Source organism: Miscanthus floridulus, chromosome 2 (genome assembly GCF_019320115.1).
Source record: "Miscanthus floridulus cultivar M001 chromosome 2, ASM1932011v1, whole genome shotgun sequence".
In the NCBI taxonomy this organism is placed as follows: domain Eukaryota; kingdom Viridiplantae; phylum Streptophyta; class Magnoliopsida; order Poales; family Poaceae; genus Miscanthus; species Miscanthus floridulus.
Window position 1 is genome coordinate 99,395,244 of NC_089581.1, and position 13,443 is coordinate 99,408,686.

Genomic DNA, 13,443 nt, shown 5'->3' on the forward strand with positions numbered 1-13,443 from the left:
AGAGAGCAGCGAAAATAGGTTCGGTCACCACAGTGCCTAGGTGGTGGCACCGCCACCCTAGGGCGGTGCACCATCTCCTGTTGTCCAGTGCCTGGCAGCCCAATGGCTACTGTTGGAATTCGATCGTTGGGGCACAGTCACCCTTGTCCGATGCTGGCACCGCCATGTTCGGTGCCCACGCAGAATTCAGCTCCAAGGGTCCAACGGCTCTATTTGCTTGTGTGGCTATAAATAGAGGTTGTGGCTGGCCATGGCCCCTCTCTTGAAAGCCCATACACTTGAGTAAACCCTTTGGGAGCTGAAGAAACACAGTCTGCTCACTTGCATACTTGATTTCATCATTTGAGTGAGATTGGTGAGCCTCTAGTGCATTGTATTGAGTTATTGCATCTTGTGGCACCAGTTGAGCGCATTGGGCTGGTATTTCTCTTGTTACTCTTGGTGTTTGCCGACACCTAGACGGCCCGGAGATTGGAGGATCATTTTGAGCGAAAGTGGTGATTATTTTTGGCTCCGATCGGTTGATTGTGAGGGGTGTTGTGCCTTCCCCAACGGAGCGCCAAAGGCAACTCTAGTAAATTACTCGTGTCGTTGAGTACCCTCATTTATGTAGGTTCTTGCAGCGCCCTTGTGTAGGGCTAGGCTTGTGTACGCCTATTAGCTTGCGAACCACCAAGTGAACGATTGACACAACGGGGACTAGCTTACCCTTGGTATTCATCATTATTGATACATCTCTTGTCGGGCTTGGTATATATTTCTATCACTTGTATTTACTTTTTGATACACTTGTGTAGTGATAGAATTAGCTAGTATTGCTAGTTGACCAAAATAGCTTTTAGTTGAGTAGCTAGAAGTAATTAGTTGTAAATTTTGTACTAGCTAGCTCAAGACTAGAAGTAGTGATATAGATCATTGATTGCCATAGAGATCATAATTCACTAGAATATTGGGAGGTGGCTTGCATTTTATTAGGCTAAGAGCAAAACGCAATTATCGCCATATTGTCATCTAACAATTTACTCTAGTGCTTTGTATAATTTTTAATGAGCCTATTCACCCCCTCTGTCCATTTAGGACCTTTCAGCAGCTTCATTGGCTTAGGCTGCACAACGCGTGATGGCTCGATGCTTCGTGTGCACAAGCAAAGACAACTATTGGCACCATCATTGTGTGCCCATCGCTCATCCTCCTAGTCCGAAGGTGCCAACACATCACTCGCCGACTAGCCTCTGAACGTTCATTTTCATGGGCCAAAGGCCCCCACCCCTGGCCTGTTGATGAGCCTTTGCACCGGTTTTGTGGGACCGAACTATGTTTTTTGAGTTAATCTGCACCACCCATGGCTGCGATGTTTTGAATTTGCAGATATGATCCATCCACTGGATGTGGAAGAGTCGAGGGAATATGACCCTCCGATATGCACCATCTGACAGTGTGGTGTTTCAAATTCGCTAATCTATACCGCCCGTTGGATGCAAAGAAGCCGAGGGTGCACGACACTTCGGGTTCCACGTGTGTGGCACACGTCTAACGACCACTTTACTGTGTGGCTGTTGTGTTCTAGCATGTGAATCGAGGGACATGATAGTTTGGCCCTACCCTACTGTGGCTGCATTAAATGTGGGGGAGAGACTAGTCATCGTGTCCTTGACCACGCCTTGGAGAAAACATGGCATGATTTGTTTCACACTCTGGTGGACTATGTGGCTCCCATCGGGTTTCCTTTTTTGACCTCCTCCTTTATCCAATAATCGTTTTGTTGTTTCTTCCCTCCATGGTGGGTTCATTCATGGTGGGCGATCGTAATCCTCTGACTCAAGGCCCTATTGTCACTGGTAGGATAGACAATGCATGCGTGTTGCACTTGGGTTGGTCCACCAATCTATCATGAGACCACTAGCATGAGTGTGGGTTTAGTATGGCTTGGCCTTTCATGGAACTAAAGGGGCGTAGAGATCTTGTTGTCCATGGTTGATTCGAGGGTTCTCTCTGGCTTCTATTGCCCTAATCTTAGCCTATAAATTGCCCTCATTAGGAGAGGGTCTTCATTCATTATCTAGGGTCAGCTCCTCTGTAGCCACCTTTTGAGCCCTGCCTTTCTTCTTCCTTGGATGGGGAGGACTTTTTGAGTGGGAGAGTGCCTTCCATGTGAACCTCGGGGGTTTTCCTTTTGCATGGTGTTGGTTGTGTCCTCATGGAGTTAGAGGGATTTTAGTGAGTGTGATGTCACCACAAATTTGAGTGGGGCAGTGGAGATTCAGAGGTTGGCCTCGTGGTTTCTCTAGACGAGGAAGAGGCGGCGAGTTTGTCAGAACCATCCCTGCTAGAGCCTTTTTACTGTTTGGAACAACGTCGTGAGGGGGTCATGTCCACGCTATTGAGAATCTAGGTTTTATTTTGCCTCTTGCTGATGTGGTGTTAGTGAGTTCTCCCCTCGTCATGTGCACTTTTGTGATGGATGCATCCATTGTGGGAGGCGTATCTAGACGACTCTCATTGTCATTGTCACAAGCCTCCTTCTGCCACAAGGGGCCATCGTTGGTCCCCTATTTTCGTGGGGGCCTTCATCTCCCCTCCGTCTTCGTCCTTGGTGAGTAGATGATGTACCATGGAGTAAGATGGACTTTAGTGCAAGGTTCGTTATGCGGAAGCCCCTCTCTGTGTGGCACGAAAACTAGGTAAATGGTTGATGTTACCTTAGTAGGCAACATCTAGTGCTTGGATTGGGCCATAAGGCAACGCTGCTCGGGAGTAGCCCCTTTCATTCTCCGTGGCCCAAGTGATCTTTGTTACCATATATGTGAATCCTTCTTTAGGTCTTTGTTGTCATATAACCATCAATGAAGAACTATTTTTGTGTTTTGTATGGATTTTGATGTATGAATTCTAGGGCTAACTCCTTGGTTCAAGGTTTCTTTGGTTGTCTCAACCTCCTTGTGTTTGGTCCCCATCGGAGGGGGTGAGATGTATGACACTAGCCTTAGAGGACAAGAGCACGATGCTTGAGATGCTAGCTTGTAAGTTCATGTGAGCTACATCGATATTTGTACACTTGCGGATTTATTTGTAAACGTTATTGTTGATCATTCTTATTTGTTTCCTATTCTTCTTTCCTCGGGAGGGGTATACTTAAAAAGAATAAAGGGTTAATTCGTTCTTGATAGCCATTTCCTTAACAAGTGAATGCCTTAGTCACTAGCATACGTTTTCTTGCTTTGAGCTACTAGCGCGGATTGTTTTGGTTTAGCTTGACCTACCCCCATTCTCAAATGGACAATTCCACAACCGCACAGAATATCAATGCAACACTTCACTTGGGAGTATTCTAGGTATAGTATTTATATCCTTAGGGAAAGCATATGGCTAAGATGATTGATTGATATGATGATTACCGATGACTAAGCTACAAACAATGTCCCTACTCTAGACAAGGGTAACAATGATAAAGAAATAAAGGTAGTGTGGCACAGAAGACAAGAAGAGAACTCTAAGATAAAGGGCGTAGCTAGTGGGAGGACAATGAGCGAGTACAAAGATCCTATGTATACTTCTACTAGTAACACAACTCTAGCAGAGATTATAACAATATAACTAAGCCAAGAAATAGCAAGTTAGGATCTGATAGGACTTCAGGGTATGAACTAGACACCAACAGAAAAAGGGGTGAGAAGGATTGGTAGAAGTAAACAACAATTGAACCCTATGTTTTGAGAACTAGCCTGAATGTGGTGGAATACATTGCTAACTACCACAACTATCCATGGGGCTAGTTGCAAACCAAGGTACCTGATAGTATAAGCACCGCGCTTACACTATATGATACTATTATAATCCCACGCGAACAATCAAACTAGAGCATCCACTAAGGGATGAAGAACCCATGCTATGAGATAACCAATTATACTAAACAAGGCAGTTATATTATAACACTATGATTTAACTAGAGATCAACACTACTAATTTAAGTAAGACTTGAATGAATTACTTATATTAAATAGAAAGTAATATATTAAATAAGGTAAAATCTTACAAAAAGAAGAAAGATACAAGAGCTATACCAGACACCAAAGACTACTTCTGAATCCTTAACAGAGCTAGACTCAATTCTAACTCCCACTAACTAGCCTAGCCACTAAGCTACTAAGAGAGTGATACCACTTCTTGATGTGTGTCCTGAATATGGCGTCAACACCCGTATTTTTAGTATGTAAGAGCAGGGGGTCCTTGTGGAGGGGAGAGGTGGTTGGCCTACCTAGTGTCAGTTGAACCCTATAAGGTCGGGCGACCCTTGATTTCACCGCCTCTTAATCTTGCACTTCTCGGTGCTTCTCCATGGCAGTTGACAGGTATAATGTTGTTTAACTGCATTGCATGTCGGAATTCAACCACAAGATGCAACCGACAATGAACCAACGTGTAGGATTGAGGGGAAGTGTGTTTCTTCACTTGGGCTACAGATTAGCGACGTGAAGGGCGAGGGCCAAGTCAGGTGACCCACTAGGTGGGCCCCTGACCTGCCTCCTCTGTTCCACATGCTCTTGGTGCCACTTATTTGATGACTTTGCACATTTGCCCCTGCATACACGTGTTCTCCAAATACAAGTGGAACCATGTTATTCGAAAACAACATACTACTTTGATGTTGATTTCACCTTCAATTTATTGACATGTTGATGGTCGGATTGAGCATTTAGTGACCATCGACAACCTCTACCTCCCTCTCTCCCTTCCCCCTCTCGCTCTATCATCGGTGCTGCCTCCGTCCTCCCTATTCGTTGCCCATTGCATGTAGTCTAGCAGAATATGCGTGACACCAAAGCACATGACGGGTATCCGCATGCATGAGTGGGTGAGAGGAAGCTCTCTGATGGTCAAGGTTGAGCCCTACGAGCGAGGCATGGTGAAGGCGAACAATGATCTTGGTGTGTGTGGGTCCATGGAGAAATTTTCCATGGGGCGTGTTCACTACTAGCCCCACCTAGCAACAATATACAGAGCAAGATAAGGTAGAAACCAAGTTAGATTGCCACCCATCGCCCTTCTAGTACAAAGACGCCTATCGTCGCTCAAGATTTCTGGACTTTCTCCGCTGTGCTCTCTATCTTTTTCCTCCACGTTGCCGCAATGGCTACTTTCCGAGCAACAACATGCCACTGCTGCCTTGGGGCACCACCAGGCAACCACCGAACACTACCACATCGACAGGGGAAGTCTAAAATCCACCACGACCCTAGCCAAACCTGATAGGGTAGTGTGCTAAGATCCAATCTACCACTAGATATTGAAATGTAGAACTATCTTAACTCCCAATCCTAACAAGTCTTCCCCAAGCAATATGTATACAACATTTCCTCGTTTGATGTAAGTGCGTATATGGATCCAGATGTGTACGTGTATATATTGATTTATATTAGCTTCTCCTTCTATTTTTCTTTAAAACTGTGTTGGTAATTTGACCATGCTTTATTGTTGATTTTGTATGTTTTTCTTTCTCCTCGGTCATGAGCTGACTTGAGGTAGCAAATTTTGTCGAGATGGACTTTTAGCTTGTTATTAGAATATAAAATCTAAGAACAATGTATATGATTCATAGTCTTAAGCTTTAACTATTTTTTTTTTGAGTTTGTCTACAAAACAACCGAGTGTGGGCACACCTAATTTTCTTCCCGTCTACCGTTCATCTTCTTCATCTCGCCCCGCCGCCGCCCACCGCCCCACCGCGACGTCGTAGGGCTTTGCCAGAGCTTTGCCGCCGCGCCCGTGGCAACAGAGCTCTGGCCAAGCCCGCGCCCGCGGTGGCCTCCCTCTTTCCCTCCTCCACCTCCCGCCGCTACTTTCATCTCCAACTCCGACGAACGGCCGCGACGACCCCGCCTCGACTTGGCCTGACTGCCTCCATCGCTGTCAGTGCTTAAACCTCCCAGCCACCATCCGTACTGTCTCGCCTGCCTGCCTCCTCCCGGCCGGGCCCTTCTGTACTCATCGGAGTTGGAAAAAAGAGGGAGAGAGGCTCGACAGAACCTTAGGGTCTTCGTCTCTGGTGGTGGTGGAAGAGGAGGCTGCCTACCTCATCGCAGGCGCGGGCTCCGGCGTCGGTCGCCGGAGCTGGAAAAGGAGTCGGACGCGGGGGGAGGCGTCGCGCGCAGGAGCACTCTAGCCCGAAAAAATCGGGTGTTATGAAACGGTAATAAAACAACCGACTTTTGGTAGCATCCTCCTCTTCTTCTTCTTCTTCTTCTTTCTACTAGCAAATATCTCACGCGGTCACGCCACTGACCGCCGTCTCCTTCCTCGTGCTCGTCTCGTCCGTTCGCACCCCCCGCGCGCCCCCCCCCCCCCCCCCCCCCCCCCCCCCCCCCCCCCCCGCCGCCTGGCTCACATCGCCGACAGTGCCTCAGTCCATATCGATCCTCCCTCTTCCCAGGTCGGGTCTAGTTAGGCGGGAGCCGCCGCCGCCGCATCCGTCATCTTCACGCCGCGTGCTCTCTCTCTGCGACGACTGGGTGGGTTACCGCCGCCGCCGCCGCCGTACGCCAGGTGCCAAGGCCTTCGCCGATCTCTTCGCCGGCGAAGAGCGCCCACCAGGTATTCCCACACCCCTTCTCTTCAACGTCTGCTGTGCGAAACCGAGTTCTCAAACTCTTTTTCATTTTCGAAATTGAGTTCCCAAACTCTAACCTCAAGCTATTTGGCTATTTGATTGATGCCTACCAACTTCTTACTTTTTTGTAAAATTGTTGGGTGCCTTTACTAGATCCGCCCCTGAGCATCGATGTCTCCTTTGGCTCTTCTCCAAGTTCTCTTCGTCCTCTTGTGCTGCTCGCCTCTGGCTCTCGCTTCCTCGTCGGAGCTAACCCTTGCACGAGCTGCTTGTGGAGACGACCAGCTTGTCATCTTCGATGCTTCTGATGGCCTCCTTAACCTGTCGGTCAATGGGGTTCTGGTGCAGGACCGCGTTCTTGCCTGCCATAAGCTCGGCTTCTACTTTGCCAGTGGCTGCATCCGCTGCAGCTACCTTTCAGATCCGTTGAGGGGTGCCGTAAAGCAGTATTGTGGTGAAGGGAGTGGAACGCACCATGGTAGGTTGGTTCCTGTTTGCTCCTAGTTGCTAAATCAGATAAGGATTGGGCAATTGCTGCCCCACTGTAGTACAATAACAGTTCAAATTGGTGTTCATACCTGCATCAGTTATTTGACTTATTCCATACATGATTTGTAGTAAATAAGATATGTCTATGAAGTTCATCTCTGGAACAGTTGTCTAGACTGTAGAATGTAGGCTATTTCGAGGCATGGTTTTCGTTCTATTATGCATTGTAGATGATGGGAAAGGAACTCTTTTAGGCTCCTACTGTGGGGTTTAATTCCACCTAAATATTATTCCCATTTGTATGCTCTAGTGTGAAACTATGTTTGGACAGCACATTAGGATGGTGACAACGTAATGAAATATATTTCTAAGTTGCATGCTCTTTTGTTGGCATTGTAATTCACAACTCAAGTATGATATGGCCCATGTGTGAGTTTTCTGGTACCCTGATTTAGCATCTGCATTCTGACCTTCCAAAATATTTTGGTTCCATTTTTTCTGGTAAGGCTGGCACATTTTTAAAATTGTAACATGTGGATGAGAAAAATTGTTTTGCTGTTCATTTTTCCTCATTTGGTTTGTTATCACCTGTATAGCAACTTTACATCAAGATTATCACCTGTAGCAACTTTACATCAAGATGTGCCAAGGAAGCTCTTGAGGCGGCCCACAGAAAATGGCTCAAGAAATGATTATGACCCATGTGGGAGGATTGGGTTGAATGAAAATAATCAGGACACTGGTGATTCTTCAGAAAAGCAGGATCATCTCCTGGCTGTGCCAGGTGTGATTCTCTTATGCTGTGGTCTTATGTTCCCATGCTTTCATGCCGAACGAAAAGAAGTCAGCAGGCATGACATGGCAACCGCTCAGCGCAATGCGGGTGAGTTTATCTTTTGTGCAATCTTTCAGCCAATTCTATTCTTGTTGTCTGCCCCCTCATTTTTTAGTGAACACAAAATATTTTCATTGTCTACTGAAGGGGGGTTTTAGTCTGAACACACCGAACAATAGTTGTCTATGGCAGGGCCCTACTGAAGTCAGAGTACGGGATATTGAGCTGGGCATTTTCAAAAGTTTTTCCTAGCTCGCTTGTCCTTATTACATGAGAGTTTTCTTGTACTAGGTTAGGACGAGAGCTTTATGATAATCTTCCCTTGAAAAAAATGACTGGTGCACGTTTAGTTTATTTTCACTCGTTTAACTTTTTTATTGTCTTTCACCTATATGTTAATAGAAATTAGTCCTTATGGTGCTATTGTTGTTTGCGAGTTGGTTATCTCCATGGTTATTAAGGTGTCGCTTCAGCGTTGCTTAAGCATCGGAGCGCTCCAGGGTTGCCTTATGGGCAGGGTGTTGCCCCATTGCCTTGTGCGCATGCTGACGCCCCCTTGATTCTGCCGTCTCCTCATTGATTCTTCTGCTGGCTCGCTCAATTATGCCATCTCCCGCTTGATTTTGGTTCTCCTGGCTTGATTTCTTCCATCTCGTGCTCGCCAATTGCTCTATCTGGAAGGGGACAGCAGCGGTTGTCGATCTGAGAGCGCTGAGCAGTGAGGTGCGGAGGGAAGCAGAGCAGTGTATCCAGAGAAGAGAGGGAAGCGGAGCAGCGCATCTGGAGAGACGGGGCGCAGGGAAGCAGAGCAGCGCATCTGGGAGGAGGCGGAACGGCATGGTGGAGAATGCGCGATAGAGGGGAGCGGCAGCGCTGGAGGGGATCAGGATCGGAAGTTTGAGAGATGGAAACATTTCTAGATGAAGCCACGCCAGGAGGGGGGAGGGGCACATGGGCTGTCTAGTGGGCTGGGCCAGTCCTCTTCTTACTCATCCTTTATTTTTCTTTTTTCCTTTACTTTTTTCTTCATCATCTATGCTGTTTTAAGTTTTCCTTAATTCTTAAGGTGTCGCCTCAGCTCACTCTTTAGTCGCTTAAGCGTAAGATGGTAGCCAGTCGCCACGCCTCGCCTTATGGCCTTGATAACCATGATTATCTCTTTTGATAAGGGCTAGGCCATATCTTGCTTTAAGGGCCCATTGGCAGGGCTCATAGTCATATGGTTTCTTGGTCAACAGGGTCAAGGTACGTGGTAGCTACACACTGCAGGGTCGAAAATGACCCCGCGAACCCGGGTCGGGGTTGACGTTCCCGGGTCAAGGGTTGATGCCTTCACCCCATTTTATGTGACTATGGTAGGGCTTCTAAAAGCACTCCGGCTTCTCAAGAGCTGGAGCTTCTAAAACCTAATGGGGTCCCAAAAAATGGCTTCACCCCTGAAGCCACCAAGGAGCTGGAGCCTCCACGTTTTGAACTAGGAACCGGAACCAAAAATTTTAGCTTCTACCAGCTCCTCATCTAAAAAAATACTCTCCGAAGCCATTTTGCCTATATTTTTTACAAACTGCTTCAGCTCCACTAGAGAAGCTGCTCTAGAGCTGAAGCTATTTTAGGAGAAGCCAGAATCCTGCTAAACTGGCCCTTAAAGAGCTCTGTTATGTTTATCAGGATTTACTCCATGTGATAGTGTATGAAAGATCAGGGGTAGAATTACTTCAACCACTACTAGGATAATTTATATTTTACTATTGTTAGTTATTTGTGAAGCTTATCATGAATGGTTATTAAACTAAGTCATAATTGTCATATGACTTCATCAGTTTTTCTAAGATAAGTGATACTTACAATTTACCAACCAAAACTATTTTAACAGTTCAATAGTATACTCATTTAGTCATTTTCATGGTAGTCCATCTGTATACTGTATTCCAACTCAGTACTTACTTGGATGAGACTGACATGTGGTTAGGTTCTTCTTTTCTTGAACGACGCAGGAGAGCTGCGTGTCATTTTATTAAGAAGAGAATAAAAAACAATGGAGGATAGGCAGAGGCTGCTCCTCCAAGAACCAATTACAGGACTTTTAGCGCCACACACTAAGAAAAACAGACGACCACTGCCCAAAAAATGCCTAAACAGCTGTGGTTAGGTTATTGGAATCGGTATAGAATAATCCATAACAGATTTGACAAGCTCCGTCGGTCTGTCCTGGTTTAGTGGTTTACTGTTGATTGCTAGTCTGGTGCTAATTTCACATTTCCATAATGTAAACCATGTATGCTTTGATGACATTGTCTCAGTTTTTTATTTTTTTGTTGTAACAATGTTGGAACATTGTCCTTAACAACAAGTTGTATATTCTCAGTTGAATCAGTTTCATCCTATGAAGTAAGCATGTCATCTGAGAAAGTCCCACCAACTCCACATCGAATACCTCCAAGTCCATCTAGATTTGCGCCGTCTCCACAGATAGCTAGAGTTGGATCTGTCAACTTAAGCATCCAGCAGATCCTCAGGGCGACTCAGAACTTCTCATCTTCATTTAAGTTAGGCGAAGGAGGATTTGGGATGGTCTACAGGGCTGTATTGCCAGACGGCAATGTTGTTGCAGTCAAGAGAGCTAAAAAGGTAGTCTGGTGCTACCTCATGTCTTATTACTTGTTACTTATTAAACTCCATTGATTATTCTCATTCATGGGCTTTTTCAGCATATTGAGTTAAATTTTATTCCTCGCCAAATTATGTTGTCTCTTCATATTTATTTCACTATATTTTAATAAATTTGTAAAATACTTAGCAACTATATTTGTACCTCAGCTCAATAGCTCATGTAGTTCTGCTAATTGGTCTGCCTCTGGCAACAATGAATAGTTTTGTTTTTTCGGGTGTTGTTGAAGTTGTGCTGCTGTTTTTTTCCCCACTATGCTATGCATAACATATGCTCTCCTGTTCATTACAGGATCAGTTTGCAGGTCCTAGGGATGAGTTCAGCAATGAAGTAGACTTGCTTGCTAAGATAGACCACCGAAATTTGGTGAGGTTACTGGGTTTTACTGATAAAGGAAATGAGCGCATTATCATCACTGAGTATGTTCCAAATGGTACTCTTAGAGAACATCTAGATGGTAAATTGTGCTTCCCATATTGTTTTCTTCACTTTTCGGTCAATTTGAATACCTTCAAATATTACATGCCTTCCTCCATTCTGCAGGTCAACATGGTAGAATCCTGGATTTTAATCAGCGCCTAGAAATTGCAATTGACGTGGCTCATGCACTTACTTATCTTCATCTGTATGCAGGTATACTTTCTACTACCTAAGATGCTTATAATTGCATATAATATTGAAGTGATGTGGTCTATATTTCATCAGATGGTTTACCTCTGAAATGGGCTAGCAGGTGGATAGAGTAGTGTGTCTGTCCAGTTATTTGATTTGGAGTAAAATGGCCAGTTCATTAGAGATGTAAAACATTTAATTTAGGAGAAATATTGATTCCATTGGTGTCCCCTTTAGAGCATAGGATTTGTGAAGGAATTTTTTAGGATAGGAGTCCTATAGGAGCTTTTCCTATGCAGCCCATTTGGAACAAAGGATTGGCCATCCTAAAATCCTACAAATTTCCTATTGTTAGCTTAATCCATATGAACATTTTAGGAGATGTAACATGCGGTTAGTGTCTTAAACTTTCCTGTGTGCCTCTCTCTCTCTTCTAGTTCCTGTGTTTTTCCTATGTTGCATCCAAATGAGATTAGAATTGCATGTGACATGCACTCCAATCTTGTGTTTTTCCTATTCCTATGTTTTGGGAGTCCTGTATTCAATCACTGGGTTGCATTAAAAAGTATTTCACAAAACCATGGTATTTTTTTCTTCTAAAACAACAAAAATACTTTGCTTCCAAACAGGGCCTAAAATATAGCATAGTTGGGTAATTTTTTGCATTGATGATACCCAATGCCAACCATTTTTTTTTCAAACATATTTCATTTGGTGATGTTCTGGAAAGGGGCTGAGACCTTCTGTACTGTTCACAGAGAAGACTATAATTCATCGTGATGTGAAGTCATCAAACATCCTGCTGACAGATAGCTATCGGGCCAAGGTGTCCGACTTTGGGTTTGCAAGAAGTGGCCCCAGTGACATGGATAAGACACATATCAACGAAAGTGAAAGGCACAGCAGGGTACCTGGATCCTGAATACTTGAGAACGTACCAGCTAACTCCAAAGAGTGATGTCTTCTCATTTGGCATATTGCTTGTAGAAATTCTTTCTGCTCGCAGACCCGTAGAACTGAAGCGAACCCCTGAGGAGAGGATCACAATCAGATGGGTATGTCTGGGCAATTTCCTTCATTTCATGTATCTCCACAGTCTATGCTTATACAATGTGTGAAATTGATCTAAATAGAATGCTTGGATCAAATTGCTGGTTTACAATAATTATTATAAATGTAAAAGACCATGGTTTTTTATGCAACTAAGCTACAGAATGAGGCCAACATTACTGTGGTCGTAGTAGGATAAGTCTTCTTTTGTGAGTTTGGGTTGCAAAATGAACGGTTTTGTAGTTCAAAGTTGAAAAATCAAACTGGCAGGCCCAGTTTCCCAGGTTGAAAAATGGATCCCCTTTTTTATATTATTACCTTTTATAATGAGATCATTTGTCTTTTGATATTTTCTGATGAAACAGCTGAGTGAATGTGGCTTTGTGTTTGTGCTTTTTTGCAGACTTTCAAGAAATTCAATGAAGGCAACATGAGAGAGATATTGGACCCGTTGCTGGTAGATCATGTGGACGATGAGGTGCTTGAAAAGCTCCTTAGCCTGGCTTTCCAATGTGCAGCTCCGACACGGGACGACCGCCCGACCATGAAGGAAGTTGGGGAGCAGCTGTGGGAAATAAGGAAAGAGCACGGAAAGCATTAGGAAGGTGTGAAGATCATGGACAACATTACCTGTATTTCAAGCCTTTCCCTCAACCAAGGACTATGCATGCTAACCATTCGTGCCCATTGGATAAACATCTATGACATGTTTCGTACTTGGAAGATGTGGTCTGAACAATGTACTGAGCGACAACACCGCCATCAGTTTGTACTTTCATGTCTATCAGTTTGCAGTGCACTCCTCTATGGAGAATGTATATTTTGGAGTTCACATTTCTTGATTCTGTTGATATGGTATTCTGATGGATGTAACCGCACACGTTACTGCAAATGGTCTACGATTTAAGATAAATACATAAGGGATTGTTTCTATTGGAAGACGCTAAAGCTTCTGGATGCTGTATTAGTTGAGTTCGGTTCGACCAGATGCGGGCTGTGGCCCCACGAAGGCTGCAGCTCCACAGCTGTTCGCTGCTCTAACTATAGCTGGTGTAGCTGCGGTAAGCAGTTCGGAACTGCTGGTTTGGTGTCATGCAACTCACATGGACATCGCAACTCATATTCACCTTGCATGTGGCGGTATAATTCATCGTCATTTTGTTTTAAAAAAGAATATCTCAAATT

At 44.7% G+C, this 13,443-nt stretch overlaps 1 pseudogene; it reads left to right on the top strand.

Annotated features, from left to right (window-relative positions):
• Positions 1–5,656: 5,656 nt before the first annotated feature.
• On the top strand, positions 5,657–13,199 carry LOC136527084 (calmodulin-binding receptor-like cytoplasmic kinase 3; annotated as a pseudogene).
• The last annotated feature ends 244 nt before the right edge of the window (positions 13,200–13,443 follow it).